This window comes from Bicyclus anynana, chromosome 18 (genome assembly GCF_947172395.1).
Source record: "Bicyclus anynana chromosome 18, ilBicAnyn1.1, whole genome shotgun sequence".
NCBI classification, from domain to species: domain Eukaryota; kingdom Metazoa; phylum Arthropoda; class Insecta; order Lepidoptera; family Nymphalidae; genus Bicyclus; species Bicyclus anynana.
Window position 1 is genome coordinate 6,258,189 of NC_069100.1, and position 22,500 is coordinate 6,280,688.

Here is a 22,500-nt window from a genome sequence, read left to right on the forward strand (position 1 = left end):
CGCATCGACATAAGATCTCTCCTTGAGCTTAGGATCGACTGACTCGCGAGCAACTACTGTTCACGCGAAACCCTTCTCCACGTCAGTCCTCCAGGGCCTCGCTGGAGTATTTGCTACTACCACCAAGATCTGCACCGACGGAGGCTCCAAGCGGGCTCACGCCCAGACCCTTCTGCGCTCTCCGCCGCGCACGTCCTACTCGTTACGGCATAATGACGCGCGTCCGAGGAGCGCGCGTCCCACTTGCCCGTAACGGTATTGTATAGGCAAAACGCTTCAGCGCCATCCATTTTCAGGGCTGGTTGCTTCGGCAGGTGAGTCGTTGCACACTCCTTAGCGGATTCCGACTTCCATGGCCACCGTCCTGCTGTCATGAGCGACCAACGCCTTTCATGGTGTCCCATGAGCGTTTTTTAGGCGCCTTAACACTACGTTTGGTTCATCCCACAGCGCCAGTTCTGCTTACCAAAATTGGCCCACTTGGCACCGTCATCAGATCTCCGGCTTCATCGTTCGAGTAAGCCGGAGCTCTCACCCATTTAAAGTTTGAGAATAGGTTGAGGTCGTTTCGGCCCCAATGCCTCTAATCATTCGCTTTACCGGATGGGACTGTCGCTGTCGACGCCAGCTATCCTGAGGGAAACTTCGGACGGAACCAGCTACTAGATGGTTCGATTAGTCTTTCGCCCCTATACCCAGTTCCGACGATCGATTTGCACGTCAGAATCGCTACGGTCCTCCATCAGGGTTTCCCCTGACTTCGACCTGACCAGGCATAGTTCACCATCTTTCGGGTCCCAGCATCTGTGCTCGGAGCGCGCCTGCATTCACGGATTGGAAACGAGACGCCTCGGGAGTGCGGGAGGCCGACCGGGACCGGCGCTCCATCCTCCCTACGTTCACTTTCGTTGCGCCTTTCAGTTTTGTGACAAAGACAACTCAATGACTCGCACACATGCTAGACTCCTTGGTCCGTGTTTCAAGACGGGTCCTGCGAGTGCCCGAAAATGACTCATCGCAGACTGAGACGCGCACGGTCCGAGACGTCACGGCTGCGACAGCAGCGGCGCCGCGTCGCGGTCCGCGCTCAGGCAGGACCGCGACCTTCAGTGTGTACGGCGCGAGCTTGCGTCGGGCCGGACGCGCGCGAGGCGCGTGCGCGGTTCACTTCTATACCGTCCGACAGCCGGCCGGCCACCGTCGCGGTCCAGCGGAGGGCGCGAGCCCGCCGCTGGGCGAATCGGACGGCGCTCAAGCCGACGTCGAACGGGTCGCGATGCATTACTGAGAGAGAAGTGCACGACGCCGACGGTACTGGACGGACGCGACCCGTGCCGCGCCGCGGCACCCGCGAGGGGGCACGCGCGCGACATCGAGGCGCGCGCCCGCGCGCCGTCGGATGTCGATGAATCTCTCCGTTCGTTCATTCGAGTTTCGCAGGTTTACCCCTGAACGGTTTCACGTACTCTTGAACTCTCTCTTCAAAGTTCTTTTCAACTTTCCCTCACGGTACTTGTTCGCTATCGGTCTCGCGGTAATATTTAGCCTTAGATGGAGTTTACCACCCACTTAGGGCTGCACTCTCAAGCAACCCGACTCTGAGGAGCGTCCCTCTCGCCGCCTCGCTCCGTCGCTACGGGCCTGGCACCCTCTACGGGAAAGCGGCCCCGTTCAAGACGAACTTTGACGGGAGCGGCGACGGCGAGATAGCGGAACCTCCCGAACACCACATCTCCCGCGACCGTTAAAGCCGCGCGATTCAGTGCTGGGCTGATTCGCGTTCGCTCGCCGCTACTGACGAAATCCTGGTTAGTTTCTTTTCCTCCGCTTACTAATATGCTTAAATTCGGCGGGTGATCCTCCCTGATCTGAGGCCAACGATAAAAGTGGAGGCAGACGCGATATCCGTCGGCTCGACGGCGCCGTTCGCGCACGCGAGCGCGCTCCCCCGCCGCGAGGCGAGAGGGGCGCGCCGCGAGAGCGCACGGCGCCGCCGCGCGAGTCCGGACGTCGAGTCCGCCTACGCGTGCGCGTCAGCGGCACGCACGTACACGTGCGCGCGTACGTCGCCACAGATTCACCGTAAACGGAAGGGTCGGTGGGACGAGCGCGCACGGACGCACGCACACGCACACACGTGTGATATTTTTGAGCGGACCTGCGGAGCGCGTGCGCCGCCGCCGATCGAGAGACACTCTCGTCGAACGGCGCACGCACGCACTGCACCGGACGCGCCACGTGTCGCACTGTGTGGACAGTGTGGTGTGTGTATTTATGCAGCCGGCCCTCAGACAGGAGTGGTCCTGGATGTTTCTCCACGGACCGAAATGTACGTTCGAAATGTCGATGTTCAAATGTGTCCTGCAGTTCACACTATGACGCGCAGTTAACTGCGTTCTTCATCGACCCGCGAGCCAAGTGATCCACCGTCCAGGGTAATGGTTTTCGTTTTCTCGTTTTTTGTTGTGCACATGCGTTGTCGTTTTGTTGGGTGGTACGAGTGAGCGAGTGAGTGAGTGAGTGAGTGAGTGAGTGAGGTTAGATCGGTGCGTCTCTGACAACACGAGCACGCGCAAACGCAAACATGTGCGTACGCGGTACGTTAATGATCCTTCCGCAGGTTCCCCTACGGAAACCTTGTTACGACTTTTACTTCCTCTAAATGATCAAGTTTGGTCAACTTCCCAGCAACGCCGACGGCCGTGAAGCCACCGCGTGTCGGTCCGAAGACCTCACTAAATCATTCAATCGGTAGTAGCGACGGGCGGTGTGTACAAAGGGCAGGGACTTAATCATCGCGGGCTTATGACCCGCGATTACTAGGAATTCCTCGTTTATGGGGGATAATTGCAAACCCCAATCCCCAGCACGAAGGAGTTTCAACGGGTTGCCCGGGCCTCTAGGCCAGGGAGAACATGCTGATTCCTTCAGTGTAGCGCGCGTGCGGCCCAGGACATCTAAGGGCATCACAGACCTGTTATTGCTCAATCTCGTGCGCCTCGAAGACGCCGGTCCCTCTAAGAAGAACTTTAATACGCCGCCAGTGAGTTGCGCGACCGGAGTCGCGCACACCTAAATGACGACGCCTATTTAGCAGGCTAGAGTCTCGTTCGTTACCGGAATTAACCAGACAAATCGCTCCACCAACTAAGAACGGCCATGCACCACCACCCACCGAATCAAGAAAGAGCTGTTAATCTGTCAATCCTTCCGGTGTCCGGGCCTGGTGAGATTTCCCGTGTTGAGTCAAATTAAGCCGCAGGCTCCACTCCTGGTGGTGCCCTTCCGTCAATTCCTTTAAGTTTCAGCTTTGCAACCATACTCCCCCCGGAGTCCAAAATCTTTGGTTTCCCGGAAGCTGCCCGCCGAGCCATTGTAGTAACGTCGGCGGATCGCTAGATGACATATTTACGGTTAGAACTAGGGCGGTATCTAATCGCCTTCGAACCTCTAACTTTCGTTCTTGATTGATGAAAACACCTTTGGCAAATGCTTTCGCTGATGTTCGTCTTGCGACGATCCAAGAATTTCACCTCTAACGTCGCAATACGAATGCCCCCAGTTATCCCTATTAATCATTACCTCGGAGTTCTGAAAACCAACAAAATAGAACCGAGATCATATTCTATTATTCCATGCACGAAATATTCAAGCGGCATTTTGAGCCCGCTTTGAGCACTCTAATTTGTTCAAAGTAAAATTGTCGGCCCATCTCGACACTCAACGAAGAGCACCGCGATAGGATTTTGATATTGAACCGTCGCGTTAACGACGGCTCACCGACGATATGCTCCGCAGACGTGTCAGTATCACCGCGGATGCGGTGCACCGACAGCGCGGCGCACAAATGCAACTACGAGCTTTTTAACCGCAACAATTTTAGTATACGCTATTGGAGCTGGAATTACCGCGGCTGCTGGCACCAGACTTGCCCTCCAATTGTTCCTCGTTAAAATATTTAAAGTGTACTCATTCCGATTACGAGGCCTCGTAAGAGTCCCGTATCGTTATTTTTCGTCACTACCTCCCCGTGCCGGGAGTGGGTAATTTGCGCGCCTGCTGCCTTCCTTGGATGTGGTAGCCGTTTCTCAGGCTCCCTCTCCGGAATCGAACCCTGATTCCCCGTTACCCGTGACAACCATGGTAGTCGCAGAAACTACCATCGAAAGTTGATAAGGCAGACATTTGAAAGATGCGTCGCCGGTACTGGACCGTGCGATCGGCAAAAGTTATCCAGATTCATCAAAATTAACGACTTCGGACGCGAGGCCCTCCGTCGATTGGTTTTGATCTAATAAAAGCACTCGTCCCATCACTGGTCAGAGTTCTGATTGCATGTATTAGCTCTAGAATTACCACAGTTATCCAAGTAACCGAGTAAGATCTAAGGAACCAAAACTGATATATTGAGCCATTCGCGGTATCGCCTTAATACGGCTTGCACTGAGACATGCATGGCTTAATCTTTGAGACAAGCATATAACTACTGGCAGGATCAACCAGGGAGCAGATATTGATATTATTATCTAAGCTCTCTTCCCCCCGCCACACGACCCACAAACACACACCCACACTTCGTCCCCAACCCGGAAGCTCGACGGACACACGTCGCACGCGACAGGCGGGGGAGTGGGTGGTGGTGTGCGTGCGTGGCAGAGGGCCTCTGAAGCACGTGATCGCGCCACGGCTCCGGCGAACGGAGCGCGGCGCGGTGCCCGACATTGTGCAAGAAGAGCGTACACGACGCAATCTCACAGGACACGTCCTCCGACCGCACAGAAAAGTATGCCATTAGACACTCTCGCAGTGCTGTCGTCGGGTCCCAAAGAAACTTGAACGTTCTATGAACGAGACGTACATACCACACACGGCGCTCCACTGCTAGAGTGAAGCCGTAAGTGTTTTAACAGTGACTCTGCGGAAAACCACACGTGGGTCGTCGCCCGGAGTGTGAGAGACCGTCATCCAGACTCTCTGATTGCTCAATCAAGTTGGGAGTACACATTGTTCCAGGGCGACACACGATGCCGCCCCGCACACAGTAAATCAAGCTACCGACACCGTGGTTTGTGAATTTCTCGCCGTACGACGATTATACATACTACACGGGGTGTGGAAAAGCGTCAAACGCGATTCCGTCGGTTGCAACGCCGTTGTTTTTTTTTTTTTTGAACGTACGCGCGCGCACGCACCACGTTGTACATTCGTATATATACATACGTACACACACATATAAATTAATATATTAACATGTACGTACGTACACGTATATATTCAATTCAAACGTATCGCAAAAACACGATAACGCGCGCACACGCACAACACGCGCCGTGTCACGTCGACACCCGAGAAGAAAAGCGAGCGCCACCAGACTCTCACACAATCACCTCAAACGTCGACGCGCCACGACCCTGTCATAGTAGTAAACGCGCTGACGGCGCAATCTGTGTACATGTGTATGTGTTATTTTGAACGAATCAAAAAATCGAGCCGTTCGTTTATTGTGTGTCCCGAAAACGGGCCGGAAAAACATTTTCGACTACGAAAATGACTCGGAGGGGGGGGGGGGGGGGGGGGGGGGGGGTGGGGGGCGGTCGCCGCCGCCGCGGTTTGGGGGGGTTTTGGCGGATGGGGAGGTGTTTCGTGAACAACTTTTTCTACACTTTCTACTCGACTAGTTGTTGTTGTTGTTGTTGTTGTTGTTGTTGTTGTTGTTGTTGTTGTTGTTGTTGTTGTTTAGGGTATTTACATTTTTAACCGACTTCAAAAAAAAAAGGAGGAGGTTAAGGTTAACCCAAGTGTTCTTAGTTAGGTGAAATGAAAAAATAAAAAAAAAAAACCAACAACACTACCTGTGAGACGCTATATAGAGTCGAAGTGAAAAAAAACTTTTTTTTTTTTTTTTTACTATTGCAACATGTTATTGTAACGTGCAACCAACAAATATATCTATCGTAACTGAAAAGGTGTGAAATAAATAAATAAATTAAACAAATAAAAAAACCCGACTGCATAAATTATACAAAAACTGAAAAGAAAATAACAAGCTCAGTCCACGTGTGTAGAAAGCAATTAGAAAATTAGAAAATTAGAAAACAGTCGGGACCTATTATTATATTGAATAGAATGATGTTCGTCTACATTTTTTTACAGGTCCCGACTGTTTAAATAATTTATTTATTTACACTGTACGATATGTGAAAGCATGAAATCTAATTTTATGCAACTGGTTACGAAAATAATGAAATTAAATTATCATAATAGTACAGCGGTGTATATCGTAGTATTTAACAAATTAACAAAACTTAACATTAGTTAGTGATAATAATTTAATAGGTTTAACCTTGGTAAGCACAATATTGAACGATTCACCACTATAGTTAAAAACGAAAAAATATGTGAAAAAAAAATCAAGAGCTTTTCAAAGTTTGTATTTTAATTTTTTAATAAAACATGACACTGGATTGGCACCGCCTTCAAACTGATCAGAAGGTAGCATATGGGTAAGATGTTATTTTTATTTTTAAATTTTTAGTGTCAGCACACCTAATGAGTGTGAACACAAATAGAAACGTTATTTTCTTATAATAAGTATCTAAGTCCTATAATCCCAATTTTAATTTTATTTAATTTTACCTTAACTCATATACAAAATTTCACTGCCCCTTTATCCACACGTAATATGAATATTGAGAAAAACGTGAATGGTGACTGTCCCCCGTCTTCATCACCAGACCCCCTATGCAGTCACAATCCATATGGTTCATCAAGTCCAAACACAAGGTAGCTACTGTGAACCGTCGAGGAGTTCCCTTAACTCCCCTTCATCTTCGTCACCAGACCCCTAATACAGTCACAACCTATCCAAGGTGGAAAGTTCTCATCAACACAAAATTATCAAGTCAAAACATAAGGTAGCTACTGTGAACCGTCGAGGAGTTCCCTTAACTGCCAACAAATAAATCAAGCCCAAACAAAAGGTACTGGTCTGTGTTTCGGCTCCATCATCAGACCAACGCCAGACCTTCATAAAATTGTAGTGGTTTAAAATACCTTATGAAAACACTAACAAACGCACTCACTAGCCGTCGTTACGATTTTCGAAAGTTCCCCTCAATTTCTCCAGGATGCCATCATCATCATCATGATCCTGACATGAAAAAAAATGGGACCACCCTGAAATCAAACCCTTCAAAACAAACAAAAAAAGAATTTTCAAAATCGGTCCACAAATGACGGAATTATCGCTGGACGTACATAAAAAAAAAAAAAAAAAAAAATAGCTGCCGCCATATTAAGCAAGTTGCCACTAAATGTAATCTAAATAAAGAAAGTCGGTTCAACGTTACAACACTTATAACTCGAGATCAGCTGATCAGCAGCTCGAGATTTTCATGGTTTTTGATTGAAAAAAAAACACAACAACTTAATTTTGTTAATGATTGACCTATAAACGTGGGTTCAGAAATTAATTTTGTGTAAATTAAAGTTTCAATTTCCGAAAACAATTTCTAAGATTTATGCTATTAGGTTAACGAATGCGTATGATTTTTCCAAGATAAATAATATTTACATATGTACAAAAATCAATGCCAATGGGCGTCAATGCAATACGGGGTAGGGGCAAAACTTGGACAATATTAAAGTCTCGCGAGCCTCAAGTCGTACTCCAGTATAAATAAAAAATTAAATGACACGAGTGAAACATAATTTTCGAACGTTACCCAAAAAAGAAACTCGTCGTACGTGCTTTGTTACGACCACTTGCGTTGCGCAGAGTTCGTGTATTGCATTCTTTGTTCATGTTATTTATACGAATATGCGTGGACGTGGACGTGGACGTGGACGTGGACGTGGACGTGGATCCGATCCGATCTCAAAAAAATTCTGTTATGTTCTCAATATGTTTGCATTGAAATATCGCCACCCCGTCCACGCGCTGTTCGCGTATTGAGATCAATCGATCGATCGAATCGGCACGCGCATCGTTCGTGTATTGTTTTGAAACGTCCGTCAACACTCAACCATTGCATTGTATCTCCATGGCATCGAGTACTTGGTAACAGTACAAAGGTACTCGTGTACTGTACTGTACTGTACCGACACGCCGTTCTCGTATCGATCATCAATTAATTGTCGAGTGAGTTGGCACGCAGAGTGCGACCTGGCGCATACCGTGGGCGCGTGGACGACACACACGATACGCACACGCACGCACGCACGCACGCACGCACGCATCACACTAGGATACGTCCTCGGACGAATCACCTGGCGTAGGGCAGAGTCTCAACAGATCGCAGCACGACGCTGCTCTACCGAGCACAACACCCCGCCAGGAACGTAAGTCGTCTACAGACTATTCCGAGCCCCGACATCGAACTGAGGTGAATTCGAAACTCCGACGCCGTGGTGCACGTGTTAAGACCGCTCGCACCGATCGTCGCGTTCCAAATGGGCTTCGACGTCGCACCTTACGAATAAAGCGCGACTAGTAAAGTCACATTGTTTAGAGCCTCCCGACTCTCGGGGCTCCACAGTGAGCATATCCTTGCCGGATTCGGCTAGGCTGGCTTCGGCCTTAGAGGCGTTCAGGCATAATCCCGCGGATGGTAGCTTCGCACCACCGGCCGCTCGGCCGAGTGCATGAACCAAATGTCCGAAACTGCGGTTCCTCTCGTACTGAGCAGTATTACTATCGCAACGACATAGCCATCAGTAGGGTAAAACTAACCTGTCTCACGACGGTCTAAACCCAGCTCACGTTCCCTTTTGATGGGTGAACAATCCAACGCTTGGCGAATTTTGCTTCGCAATGATAGGAAGAGCCGATATCGAAGGATCAAAAAGCAACGTCGCTATGAACGCTTGGCCGCCACAAGCCAGTTATCCCTGTGGTAACTTTTCTGGCACCTCTTGCTAAAAACTCTTTATACTAAAGGATCGATAGGCCGTGCTTTCGCAGTCCCTATGCGTACTGAACATCTGGATCAAGCCAGCATTTGCCCTTTTGCTCCACGCGAGGTTTCTGTCCTCGCTGAGCTGGCCTTAGGACACCTGCGTTATTCTTTGACAGATGTACCGCCCCAGTCAAACTCCCCGCCTGGCAGTGTCCTCGAACCGGATCACGCGGGAGTTGTGAGGCGACGAGCGTTGCCGCCACGCCGCCACTCTGCACGCTTGGAACGAAACACCGTACGCCCGCCGATATAATCGACCGCGCACCGCTTCCGCCCAACCGAGTAAGTAATGAAACAATGAAAGTAGTGGTTTTTCAGCGACGACCGCGAACGGTCTCCCACTTATGCTACACCTCTCATGTCTCCTTACAATGCCAGACTAGAGTCAAGCTCAACAGGGTCTTCTTTCCCCGCTGATTCTCCCAAGCCCGTTCCCTTGGCTGTGGTTTCGCTAGATAGTAGATAGGGACAACCCACCACCTCCCATGGCCCTTTCAACCTCTCGGTTATTTGGGCCGAATCGAGGGAGGGCGAACCCGGTACTTGCTCTGTGCGTGTTCCCGGGACGCCTTCTTGACTCCCTACAAGTTATTTCTCTTTTCGTTCCTTGTCCCTTTTCTTCACTCTCCCCCTTCTGGGGCTGGACGACACACGACGTTGAGATCCCTGTGCCCGCCGCGGTCCACGCCTAATTCTGCATCACCTTCGACTATTGTGGTCCACGGTCCAGAGCGCTCCGCCTCGCGTGCCACCGATGCGCGAACTCCCGTAGCTTGCCGAAGTTGACCGCCGAGCTAACGAGATCCCGATAGTACACCGGTCCCGCCTCTTCTCTCACGATCCCTTCCAACATTGCACTCCGGAGGTCCTCGTACTCAGCACATTCCCACAGGACATGGTGGAGGTCTTCCTCCGCCAGCCCACACGCACAGTCACCAGACTCGCTGAGGCACATGTCACGAAGACGCTTTCGGAAGCAGCCGTGACCCGTCAGTATCTGCGAGGTCTCATAGTCCGGCGCGACCCAGGTCGCCCTGAGTCGGCCAGCCACGTCCGGGAAGAATCGACGAAGTTCGCTACCTTTGGTCTCATTCGCCCATCGCTCCTGCCACTCGCGGGTTATGCCCAACCCGATGTCCTGCTTGCGCCGGCTCCACTCCCTTTTGGCCGCGGTACTACGCGCCGCATCCAGCCTGGCAGCACGGATGACCTCGAGGTCTGCCGGCAACACGCCCGCCAGAACGGCGAGCGCGGCGGCGCTGTTCGAGCGGTAGGCCTTGGTCAGAAGGACCAAGGCCGGCCTTTGGGCCCTGATAAGGGTCGTCCGAACGACGTAGAGCGTCGCCCTCTCTGCCCAACACGCCGCAGCATACGTGACCGTCGCTACAAAGGTGCCGTAGTAGAGGATCCGCAGCGCAGGGTACCTAACACCCCAAGAGGTGGTAGATACACGCGAAATCTTGCCGAAGCAGTTCGCAGCGCGCTCACCAATCGATCGCGCATGCTCGGCGAAGGACAGACTTGAGTCGATTGTTACGCCAAGTACGACGGTATGCCGCACCGACTTGATCGACGCACCGCCAAGCTTGATCACTGGGGCCCGCTGGAGCTTCCCTCTGAGCGTCACCATTTGGGACTTGTGCGGCGCGAACGCGAGGCGGTTCCGTTGAGCCCAGTTCTCAAAGAGGGCGATAGAGTCGGCCGCAGCCAGCTCGATCGCACGCCTGGAGTCAGCTTCGATCAGTACGGTGATGTCATCCGCGTACGCAACAACCTTGACCCCCCCCGGTAGCGGCAACCGAAGCAAGTCGTCGAGCAGGACGTTCCACAAAGTGGGACCCAGCACGGATCCCTGAGGACATCCCATCGTGGACACCTTCCACTGCACCCGGTCACCGACGAACATCCCCACACGTCTTCCGCGGAAGTAATCCGATAACATCCGATAGATGTTAGGCGGACAACCGCCTCGCTTGCACTTGAGGAGAATCATCGGCCACCAGGCATTGTCGAAGGCACCAGAGATGTCCAGAAAAATCGCTTGAACGTACTTTGATGAAACTTTCTTTGCCGTGCTTAGGATCTCGTTCAACGCCGTTACGGTGGACCTGCCCCTTGTAAAGCCGTGCTGGCAGGGGGAGATCCCACTGGTAATCTGGGGCGCACACCATAATAAGACGCGTTCTAAAATTTTACCAAAAACAGGGAGGAGCGTGATCGGGCGATACGCCTTCGGGTCGGACATTGGCTTACCGTTGCCTTTCGGCAGAACGATAAGCCTCCCATTCTTCCATACGTCGGGAAACACCCCTTCTTGCACACACTTTCCAATCACGTACACGAGTTCCGCAGCCGCTACAGTCCATATACGCTTCACCATTCGTGCCGTGATCCCATCGATCCCCGGTGCCGTGTTAGGCAGGGACCTAACTATGCCTCCCAGCGCGTCACGACTGGGTGAAGACGCGTCGCAGCCAGTCGGAATAATGGAGGCCGCGATCCGGACCTCCCTGTGGTACGCTGAGTCCCCAGACGGGTCGTCGTCCGGACACAGAGCGCGCAGCAGGTTATCCACGGCCTCACCGACACTCACCGGATGGCTGTCCGCATACCGGATGCCGTTGATGACGTTAGCGGGAGGACGGAACCGCCCGCTGGCAGCCCGATACGCCTGACCATAAGGGTCGTCGTTACCCGACTCAGCCATCCGGAGATGGAAGCTGTTCTGCGTCTCCACCATTAGGTGTCTATACTTCCTGCGTTCCTCGTGAAATGTGCCTCGTATCCTCTCTTCCTCCGGCCCACCCACTCTTCTCGCTTTCAACCACTTGCAGCGAAGCCGACCGACTTTCCTGCGCATGGCGTCCAGACTGTCGTTCCACCATTCATATCCTCTATCTCTGTTCCTACCACGCAATCCCAGGCATTCATAGGCAGAACACGACACTGCGTCTGTGAAGTCTCGGGCGAGGCCCGATGCATCCTTTCGCATGTCCAGGTTGCCTACTCGCGCGCTGACCGCGGATTGGAAGCGGGACCAATCCACCCCGTTCTCCCGGTAGCGCGGCGGCCCACCGTCGACAAGCTCAGCGCATGCTGAACCCCGGCGTGAAGGGCCATCTATTCCTGTGACGTCGAAGGTGATGATGCGGTGGTCGCTTGTGGACATCCCGACGCGCACTCTCCAGTTCGTCACTCTGACGCGTTTAGTGGTGAGTGTCAGGTCGACGTTTGACTCACCGTTGGGGCCGCTGAAGGTTGCAGGCTGGCCCTCAACATTTTGGAGGACCAGATCCCGGGTTGTGAGGAATTCTTCCACGGACCTTCTTCGGTGTTCAACCTCCGGACCCCGGCCTGTGTACTGGTGGGTAGTAGATAGGGACAGCGGGAATCTCGTTAATCCATTCATGCGCGTCACTAATTAGATGACGAGGCATTTGGCTACCTTAAGAGAGTCATAGTTACTCCCGCCGTTTACCCGCGCTTGCTTGAATCTCTTCACGTTGACATTCAGAGCACTGGGCAGAAATCACATTGCGTCAACACCCGCGAGGGCCATCGCAATGCTTTGTTTTAATTAGACAGTCGGATTCCCCTTGTCCGTGCCAGTTCTGAGCTGACCGTTGAACGGCGGTCGTACAGAACCGCGCCGGTCGCGCACGAGACGAAACCGACGCGGCCTTACGGCTAGGAAGATCCGCGGAAGGCCGGAACGCGGGTCCGGATTCCGCCCGAGCGCCCCGAGAGACGCACGAGCATCGACCAGGCCCGGCACCGGCCGCATCCGCTTCCCGTCCAAACCCGACACGCCCCGGTCCTCAGAGCCAATCCTTATTCCGAAGTTACGGATCCAATTTGCCGACTTCCCTTACCTACATTATTCTATCGACTAGAGGCTCTTCACCTTGGAGACCTGCTGCGGATATGGGTACGAACCGGCGCGACATCTCCACGTACATCCCTCACCTGAATTTTCAAGGTCCGCAGAGAGTATCCGGACACCGCCGCAAATGCGGTGCTCTTCGCGTTCCGAACCATATCTCCCTTCTATAGGATTCCATGGAACTCGAACGCTCAGGCAGAAAAGAAAACTCTTCCCGGACCCCTCGGCGGCGTCTTCAGGCCACTTTGGGTTACCCCGTCGAACGCTCGCTTTGAAACGAGGGAACGATTGTTGAAACGGTTCCGCTGCCGGGTTCCGGAATAGGAACCGGATTCCCTTTCGCTCAACGGGCGTTGTTTGTCACAAAAGAAAACACGCCGCATCGACATAAGATCTCTCCTTGAGCTTAGGATCGACTGACTCGCGAGCAATTACTGTTCACGCGAAACCCTTCTCCACGTCAGTCCTCCAGGGCCTCGCTGGAGTATTTGCTACTACCACCAAGATCTGCACCGACGGAGGCTCCAAGCGGGCTCACGCCCAGACCCTTCTGCGCTCTCCGCCGCGCACGTCCTACTCGTTACGGCATAATGACGCGCGTCCGAGGAGCGCGCGTCCCACTTGCCCGTAACGGTATTGTATAGGCAAAACGCTTCAGCGCCATCCATTTTCAGGGCTGGTTGCTTCGGCAGGTGAGTCGTTGCACACTCCTTAGCGGATTCCGACTTCCATGGCCACCGTCCTGCTGTCATGAGCGACCAACGCCTTTCATGGTGTCCCATGAGCGTTTTTTAGGCGCCTTAACACTACGTTTGGTTCATCCCACAGCGCCAGTTCTGCTTACCAAAATTGGCCCACTTGGCACCGTCATCAGATCTCCGGCTTCATCGTTCGAGTAAGCCGGAGCTCTCACCCATTTAAAGTTTGAGAATAGGTTGAGGTCGTTTCGGCCCCAATGCCTCTAATCATTCGCTTTACCGGATGGGACTGTCGCTGTCGACGCCAGCTATCCTGAGGGAAACTTCGGACGGAACCAGCTACTAGATGGTTCGATTAGTCTTTCGCCCCTATACCCAGTTCCGACGATCGATTTGCACGTCAGAATCGCTACGGTCCTCCATCAGGGTTTCCCCTGACTTCGACCTGACCAGGCATAGTTCACCATCTTTCGGGTCCCAGCATCTGTGCTCGGAGCGCGCCTGCATTCACGGATTGGAAACGAGACGCCTCGGGAGTGCGGGAGGCCGACCGGGACCGGCGCTCCATCCTCCCTACGTTCACTTTCGTTGCGCCTTTCAGTTTTGTGACAAAGACAACTCAATGACTCGCACACATGCTAGACTCCTTGGTCCGTGTTTCAAGACGGGTCCTGCGAGTGCCCGAAAATGACTCATCGCAGACTGAGACGCGCACGGTCCGAGACGTCACGGCTGCGACAGCAGCGGCGCCGCGTCGCGGTCCGCGCTCAGGCAGGACCGCGACCTTCAGTGTGTACGGCGCGAGCTTGCGTCGGGCCGGACGCGCGCGAGGCGCGTGCGCGGTTCACTTCTATACCGTCCGACAGCCGGCCGGCCACCGTCGCGGTCCAGCGGAGGGCGCGAGCCCGCCGCTGGGCGAATCGGACGGCGCTCAAGCCGACGTCGAACGGGTCGCGATGCATTACTGAGAGAGAAGTGCACGACGCCGACGGTACTGGACGGACGCGACCCGTGCCGCGCCGCGGCACCCGCGAGGGGGCACGCGCGCGACATCGAGGCGCGCGCCCGCGCGCCGTCGGATGTCGATGAATCTCTCCGTTCGTTCATTCGAGTTTCGCAGGTTTACTGTAACGTCGTGGATTTTAATTTTGGGTGGTCAAATTTGGAATCTCTAGGTTTGTTTCGAAAGGCAGCGACATCGATGAATGTCGTAGAGATTACGAGGTTCGCTGCTAGATGGCGCTTATATTAAAGTGCTCAGACAAATAAATATGGACAAGTAGTTGGAGCTTTATAATCTGTATATAGACTTAATATATGGTTAGAGGTATTCCACAAGTAACGAAAGGTATGGAATCCGAAACCGACTTTAAAAACAAATGTCACATATTATCTGTGCAATTTGTTGATTGTACTCTGTAAGAAAGATGAATCGGTAACTTTATAGCTTTGCTATTGGTGAGGTTTTTTATGAAGAAAGTCCCGTTATCTTCTCGTTATATACTCGGGCACGTTCGAGTTTTTTCTTTTGGCTGGCTGAAATTTGGAGACATGTAGTTGACTTTCCAAAACATTAAATTTACTTAGAGGCAGTGATGTAAGATACTTGGTAAGACTCGAATTTATATTTGGTTAGCATTCGTGATTATCGAATTTTGTTGTGCTAAAGAGACAAATTCTTGCAGTTCCGGTCAACCATAAAAATTTCCCGTGAGATGTTGAGATGGCTACCTACTGGGAACTAGGGCGGGATATCCTTTTAAGGTACTCGGTTGAAATTGTTTTTTTCTTTGTCCGGCGTAGGTCAAACTTTAGTGACATGTGCTAACCTCCGTATTTTGTTACAGGATGGGAATGTAATATATTCTGAACTTAACCTAACCTATATACGTGACCTAATGTAATCACACTTCTTCTTAATACAACCACGTTATTATGTAGAAACGTAGATTGGTTGTAGACATTTGAAACGCCGGTTCTGAAACCTTTGGTCATTCTTGGAACATTTTTATGGAACCTGAGTTGACTATTACATTTAATCATTTGCACGCGTCGAGTAGCATGCTGTTAGCGGCGTAAATCTTGGAGGTTCGCTGGCCGCCAGACAAAATGACGGACGGATGAATGCAACAGCAAGGTCAGCGACCGCGTGGTGTCAGCTTCCATCATAAACGTCAGGTCGTACCTATTCTTTCTTTTGTTAAATGGAGTCATGCTAAAACTTCTATTTTTATATATTGTTTTTTAAAAGGATGCGTTACATTAATTGTTGGTGGTGATTCGGATATACCGTTCAGATTACAATAAGATTTAGAGATAACTAGACCTCTTTCGTGAGTGTTTAAAATGCAACGTGTTTGTTGTCCCTTTAGTATAAACGTGTGTAATTGCTAAGCGAACTTAAATGGAATCATCCTTGTGGATTTGGCTGGTAGCGATGTGAATTCATAACTTCTAGTGCGTTGTTCGACGGACCCACTTTAAATACCTAGCCGTGGCAGTGGTTTGGTCAACAAAAATCCAAACGCTATATCGACACCATCTAATCCCCAAGGATTGGTATAATAAAACAAATATTTGAGATAACCACTGTTTATTTACAAAGTATGTACAAAGTAACTTAACATTTAGGAAACCTGGTTTTTTTTATGTAATTTAACCCTTTAATATTTTGTCCTTTTAGGGTTTCTCAAGGGTTTAGCATTACTTTTATATTGTAAAAAAAAGGTTCATCTAAAAATATAGAAGCCAAATACCGGTGATTACTGTAAAAGTGTTTTTTTTGTTTACTTAACCCCGCATCCTCCTACGGGTATAGATCCGAAAGCCAGAATCTCGGTGGTAACATTTGAGATTCTGGTCTACAAGCTGTATGTTTGGCTGGTGACGCACTAGAAATTTCATCCAAATCGTTTCACAAAAACCGGCACAAACTAAAAGGTGAACGGTTTCACGTACTCTTGAACTCTCTCTTCAAAGTTCTTTTCAACTTTCCCTCACGGTACTTGTTCGCTATCGGTCTCGCGGTAATATTTAGCCTTAGATGGAGTTTACCACCCACTTAGGGCTGCACTCTCAAGCAACCCGACTCTGAGGAGCGTCCCTCTCGCCGCCTCGCTCCGTCGCTACGGGCCTGGCACCCTCTACGGGAAAGCGGCCCCGTTCAAGACGAACTTTGACGGGAGCGGCGACGGCGAGATAGCGGAACCTCCCGAACACCACATCTCCCGCGACCGTTAAAGCCGCGCGATTCAGTGCTGGGCTGATTCGCGTTCGCTCGCCGCTACTGACGAAATCCTGGTTAGTTTCTTTTCCTCCGCTTACTAATATGCTTAAATTCGGCGGGTGATCCTCCCTGATCTGAGGCCAACGATAAAAGTGGAGGCAGACGCGATATCCGTCGGCTCGACGGCGCCGTTCGCGCACGCGAGCGCGCTCCCCCGCCGCGAGGCGAGAGGGGCGCGCCGCGAGAGCGCACGGCGCCGCCGCGCGAGTCCGGACGTCGAGTCCGCCTACGCGTGCGCGTCAGCGGCACGCACGTACACGTGCGCGCGTACGTCGCCACAGATTCACCGTAAACGGAAGGGTCGGTGGGACGAGCGCGCACGGACGCACGCACACGCACACACGTGTGATATTTTTGAGCGGACCTGCGGAGCGCGTGCGCCGCCGCCGATCGAGAGACACTCTCGTCGAACGGCGCACGCACGCACTGCACCGGACGCGCCACGTGTCGCACTGTGTGGACAGTGTGGTGTGTGTATTTATGCAGCCGGCCCTCAGACAGGAGTGGTCCTGGATGTTTCTCCACGGACCGAAATGTACGTTCGAAATGTCGATGTTCAAATGTGTCCTGCAGTTCACACTATGACGCGCAGTTAACTGCGTTCTTCATCGACCCGCGAGCCAAGTGATCCACCGTCCAGGGTAATGGTTTTCGTTTTCTCGTTTTTTGTTGTGCACATGCGTTGTCGTTTTGTTGGGTGGTACGAGTGAGCGAGTGAGTGAGTGAGTGAGTGAGTGAGTGAGGTTAGATCGGTGCGTCTCTGACAACACGAGCACGCGCAAACGCAAACATGTGCGTACGCGGTACGTTAATGATCCTTCCGCAGGTTCCCCTACGGAAACCTTGTTACGACTTTTACTTCCTCTAAATGATCAAGTTTGGTCAACTTCCCAGCAACGCCGACGGCCGTGAAGCCACCGCGTGTCGGTCCGAAGACCTCACTAAATCATTCAATCGGTAGTAGCGACGGGCGGTGTGTACAAAGGGCAGGGACTTAATCATCGCGGGCTTATGACCCGCGATTACTAGGAATTCCTCGTTTATGGGGGATAATTGCAAACCCCAATCCCCAGCACGAAGGAGTTTCAACGGGTTGCCCGGGCCTCTAGGCCAGGGAGAACATGCTGATTCCTTCAGTGTAGCGCGCGTGCGGCCCAGGACATCTAAGGGCATCACAGACCTGTTATTGCTCAATCTCGTGCGCCTCGAAGACGCCGGTCCCTCTAAGAAGAACTTTAATACGCCGCCAGTGAGTTGCGCGACCGGAGTCGCGCACACCTAAATGACGACGCCTATTTAGCAGGCTAGAGTCTCGTTCGTTACCGGAATTAACCAGACAAATCGCTCCACCAACTAAGAACGGCCATGCACCACCACCCACCGAATCAAGAAAGAGCTGTTAATCTGTCAATCCTTCCGGTGTCCGGGCCTGGTGAGATTTCCCGTGTTGAGTCAAATTAAGCCGCAGGCTCCACTCCTGGTGGTGCCCTTCCGTCAATTCCTTTAAGTTTCAGCTTTGCAACCATACTCCCCCCGGAGTCCAAAATCTTTGGTTTCCCGGAAGCTGCCCGCCGAGCCATTGTAGTAACGTCGGCGGATCGCTAGATGACATATTTACGGTTAGAACTAGGGCGGTATCTAATCGCCTTCGAACCTCTAACTTTCGTTCTTGATTGATGAAAACACCTTTGGCAAATGCTTTCGCTGATGTTCGTCTTGCGACGATCCAAGAATTTCACCTCTAACGTCGCAATACGAATGCCCCCAGTTATCCCTATTAATCATTACCTCGGAGTTCTGAAAACCAACAAAATAGAACCGAGATCATATTCTATTATTCCATGCACGAAATATTCAAGCGGCATTTTGAGCCCGCTTTGAGCACTCTAATTTGTTCAAAGTAAAATTGTCGGCCCATCTCGACACTCAACGAAGAGCACCGCGATAGGATTTTGATATTGAACCGTCGCGTTAACGACGGCTCACCGACGATATGCTCCGCAGACGTGTCAGTATCACCGCGGATGCGGTGCACCGACAGCGCGGCGCACAAATGCAACTACGAGCTTTTTAACCGCAACAATTTTAGTATACGCTATTGGAGCTGGAATTACCGCGGCTGCTGGCACCAGACTTGCCCTCCAATTGTTCCTCGTTAAAATATTTAAAGTGTACTCATTCCGATTACGAGGCCTCGTAAGAGTCCCGTATCGTTATTTTTCGTCACTACCTCCCCGTGCCGGGAGTGGGTAATTTGCGCGCCTGCTGCCTTCCTTGGATGTGGTAGCCGTTTCTCAGGCTCCCTCTCCGGAATCGAACCCTGATTCCCCGTTACCCGTGACAACCATGGTAGTCGCAGAAACTACCATCGAAAGTTGATAAGGCAGACATTTGAAAGATGCGTCGCCGGTACTGGACCGTGCGATCGGCAAAAGTTATCCAGATTCATCAAAATTAACGACTTCGGACGCGAGGCCCTCCGTCGATTGGTTTTGATCTAATAAAAGCACTCGTCCCATCACTGGTCAGAGTTCTGATTGCATGTATTAGCTCTAGAATTACCACAGTTATCCAAGTAACCGAGTAAGATCTAAGGAACCAAAACTGATATATTGAGCCATTCGCGGTATCGCCTTAATACGGCTTGCACTGAGACATGCATGGCTTAATCTTTGAGACAAGCATATAACTACTGGCAGGATCAACCAGGGAGCAGATATTGATATTATTATCTAAGCTCTCTTCCCCCCGCCACACGACCCACAAACACACACCCACACTTCGTCCCCAACCCGGAAGCTCGACGGACACACGTCGCACGCGACAGGCGGGGGAGTGGGTGGTGGTGTGCGTGCGTGGCAGAGGGCCTCTGAAGCACGTGATCGCGCCACGGCTCCGGCGAACGGAGCGCGGCGCGGTGCCCGACATTGTGCAAGAAGAGCGTACACGACGCAATCTCACAGGACACGTCCTCCGACCGCACAGAAAAGTATGCCATTAGACACTCTCGCAGTGCTGTCGTCGGGTCCCAAAGAAACTTGAACGTTCTATGAACGAGACGTACATACCACACACGGCGCTCCACTGCTAGAGTGAAGCCGTAAGTGTTTTAACAGTGACTCTGCGGAAAACCACACGTGGGTCGTCGCCCGGAGTGTGAGAGACCGTCATCCAGACTCTCTGATTGCTCAATCAAGTTGGGAGTACACATTGTTCCAGGGCGACACACGATGCCGCCCCGCACACAGTAAATCAAGCTACCGACACCGTGGTTTGTGAATTTCTCGCCGTACGACGATTATACATACTACACGGGGTGTGGAAAAGCGTCAAACGCGATTCCGTCGGTTGCAACGCCGTTGTTTTTTTTTTTTTTGAACGTACGCGCGCGCACGCACCACGTTGTACATTCGTATATATACATACGTACACACACATATAAATTAATATATTAACATGTACGTACGTACACGTATATATTCAATTCAAACGTATCGCAAAAACACGATAACGCGCGCACACGCACAACACGCGCCGTGTCACGTCGACACCCGAGAAGAAAAGCGAGCGCCACCAGACTCTCACACAATCACCTCAAACGTCGACGCGCCACGACCCTGTCATAGTAGTAAACGCGCTGACGGCGCAATCTGTGTACATGTGTATGTGTTATTTTGAACGAATCAAAAAATCGAGCCGTTCGTTTATTGTGTGTCCCGAAAACGGGCCGGAAAAACATTTTCGACTACGAAAATGACTCGGAGGGGGGGGGGGGGGGGCGGGGGGGGGTGGGGGGCGGTCGCCGCCGCCGCGGTTTGGGGGGGTTTTGGCGGATGGGGAGGTGTTTCGTGAACAACTTTTTCTACACTTTCTACTCGACTAGTTGTTGTTGTTGTTGTTGTTGTTGTTGTTGTTGTTGTTGTTGTTGTTGTTGTTGTTGTTTAGGGTATTTACATTTTTAACCGACTTCAAAAAAAAAAGGAGGAGGTTAAGGTTAACCCAAGTGTTCTTAGTTAGGTGAAATGAAAAAATAAAAAAAAAAAACCAACAACACTACCTGTGAGACGCTATATAGAGTCGAAGTGAAAAAAAACTTTTTTTTTTTTTTTTTACTATTGCAACATGTTATTGTAACGTGCAACCAACAAATATATCTATCGTAACTGAAAAGGTGTGAAATAAATAAATAAATTAAACAAATAAAAAAACCCGACTGCATAAATTATACAAAAACTGAAAAGAAAATAACAAGCTCAGTCCACGTGTGTAGAAAGCAATTAGAAAATTAGAAAATTAGAAAACAGTCGGGACCTATTATTATATTGAATAGAATGATGTTCGTCTACATTTTTTTACAGGTCCCGACTGTTTAAATAATTTATTTATTTACACTGTACGATATGTGAAAGCATGAAATCTAATTTTATGCAACTGGTTACGAAAATAATGAAATTAAATTATCATAATAGTACAGCGGTGTATATCGTAGTATTTAACAAATTAACAAAACTTAACATTAGTTAGTGATAATAATTTAATAGGTTTAACCTTGGTAAGCACAATATTGAACGATTCACCACTATAGTTAAAAACGAAAAAATATGTGAAAAAAAAATCAAGAGCTTTTCAAAGTTTGTATTTTAATTTTTTAATAAAACATGACACTGGATTGGCACCGCCTTCAAACTGATCAGAAGGTAGCATATGGGTAAGATGTTATTTTTATTTTTAAATTTTTAGTGTCAGCACACCTAATGAGTGTGAACACAAATAGAAACGTTATTTTCTTATAATAAGTATCTAAGTCCTATAATCCCAATTTTAATTTTATTTAATTTTACCTTAACTCATATACAAAATTTCACTGCCCCTTTATCCACACGTAATATGAATATTGAGAAAAACGTGAATGGTGACTGTCCCCCGTCTTCATCACCAGACCCCCTATGCAGTCACAATCCATATGGTTCATCAAGTCCAAACACAAGGTAGCTACTGTGAACCGTCGAGGAGTTCCCTTAACTCCCCTTCATCTTCGTCACCAGACCCCTAATACAGTCACAACCTATCCAAGGTGGAAAGTTCTCATCAACACAAAATTATCAAGTCAAAACATAAGGTAGCTACTGTGAACCGTCGAGGAGTTCCCTTAACTGCCAACAAATAAATCAAGCCCAAACAAAAGGTACTGGTCTGTGTTTCGGCTCCATCATCAGACCAACGCCAGACCTTCATAAAATTGTAGTGGTTTAAAATACCTTATGAAAACACTAACAAACGCACTCACTAGCCGTCGTTACGATTTTCGAAAGTTCCCCTCAATTTCTCCAGGATGCCATCATCATCATCATGATCCTGACATGAAAAAAAATGGGACCACCCTGAAATCAAACCCTTCAAAACAAACAAAAAAAGAATTTTCAAAATCGGTCCACAAATGACGGAATTATCGCTGGACGTACATAAAAAAAAAAAAAAAAAAAAATAGCTGCCGCCATATTAAGCAAGTTGCCACTAAATGTAATCTAAATAAAGAAAGTCGGTTCAACGTTACAACACTTATAACTCGAGATCAGCTGATCAGCAGCTCGAGATTTTCATGGTTTTTGATTGAAAAAAAAACACAACAACTTAATTTTGTTAATGATTGACCTATAAACGTGGGTTCAGAAATTA

At 50.2% G+C, this 22,500-nt stretch overlaps 5 non-coding genes and 1 pseudogene across 5 annotated transcripts in view; all 6 read right to left on the reverse strand.

Annotated features, from left to right (window-relative positions):
* LOC128199069 (large subunit ribosomal RNA) overlaps positions 1-1,877 on the reverse strand; it is a 3,923-nt gene extending 2,046 nt beyond the window's left edge. The window contains exon 1 of the ribosomal RNA XR_008251770.1: positions 1-1,877. This exon is cut by the window's left edge and continues 2,046 nt beyond it. This is a non-coding gene — a ribosomal RNA (large subunit ribosomal RNA).
* A 404-nt stretch (positions 1,878-2,281) lies between these two features.
* Positions 2,282-2,438, reverse strand: LOC128199106 (5.8S ribosomal RNA). Its single transcript, XR_008251783.1, has one exon. It is a non-coding gene; the product is annotated as a 5.8S ribosomal RNA (ribosomal RNA).
* Positions 2,439-2,603: 165 nt separating this feature from the next.
* Positions 2,604-4,506, reverse strand: LOC128199012 (small subunit ribosomal RNA). The gene has a single exon (XR_008251716.1). It is a non-coding gene; the product is annotated as a small subunit ribosomal RNA (ribosomal RNA).
* A 3,753-nt stretch (positions 4,507-8,259) lies between these two features.
* LOC128199076 (large subunit ribosomal RNA) lies at positions 8,260-16,907 on the reverse strand (annotated as a pseudogene).
* A 404-nt stretch (positions 16,908-17,311) lies between these two features.
* Positions 17,312-17,468, reverse strand: LOC128199107 (5.8S ribosomal RNA). The gene has a single exon (XR_008251784.1). It is a non-coding gene; the product is annotated as a 5.8S ribosomal RNA (ribosomal RNA).
* Positions 17,469-17,633: 165 nt separating this feature from the next.
* On the reverse strand, positions 17,634-19,536 carry LOC128199013 (small subunit ribosomal RNA). The gene has a single exon (XR_008251717.1). It is a non-coding gene; the product is annotated as a small subunit ribosomal RNA (ribosomal RNA).
* Between the last annotated feature and the right edge of the window lie 2,964 nt (positions 19,537-22,500).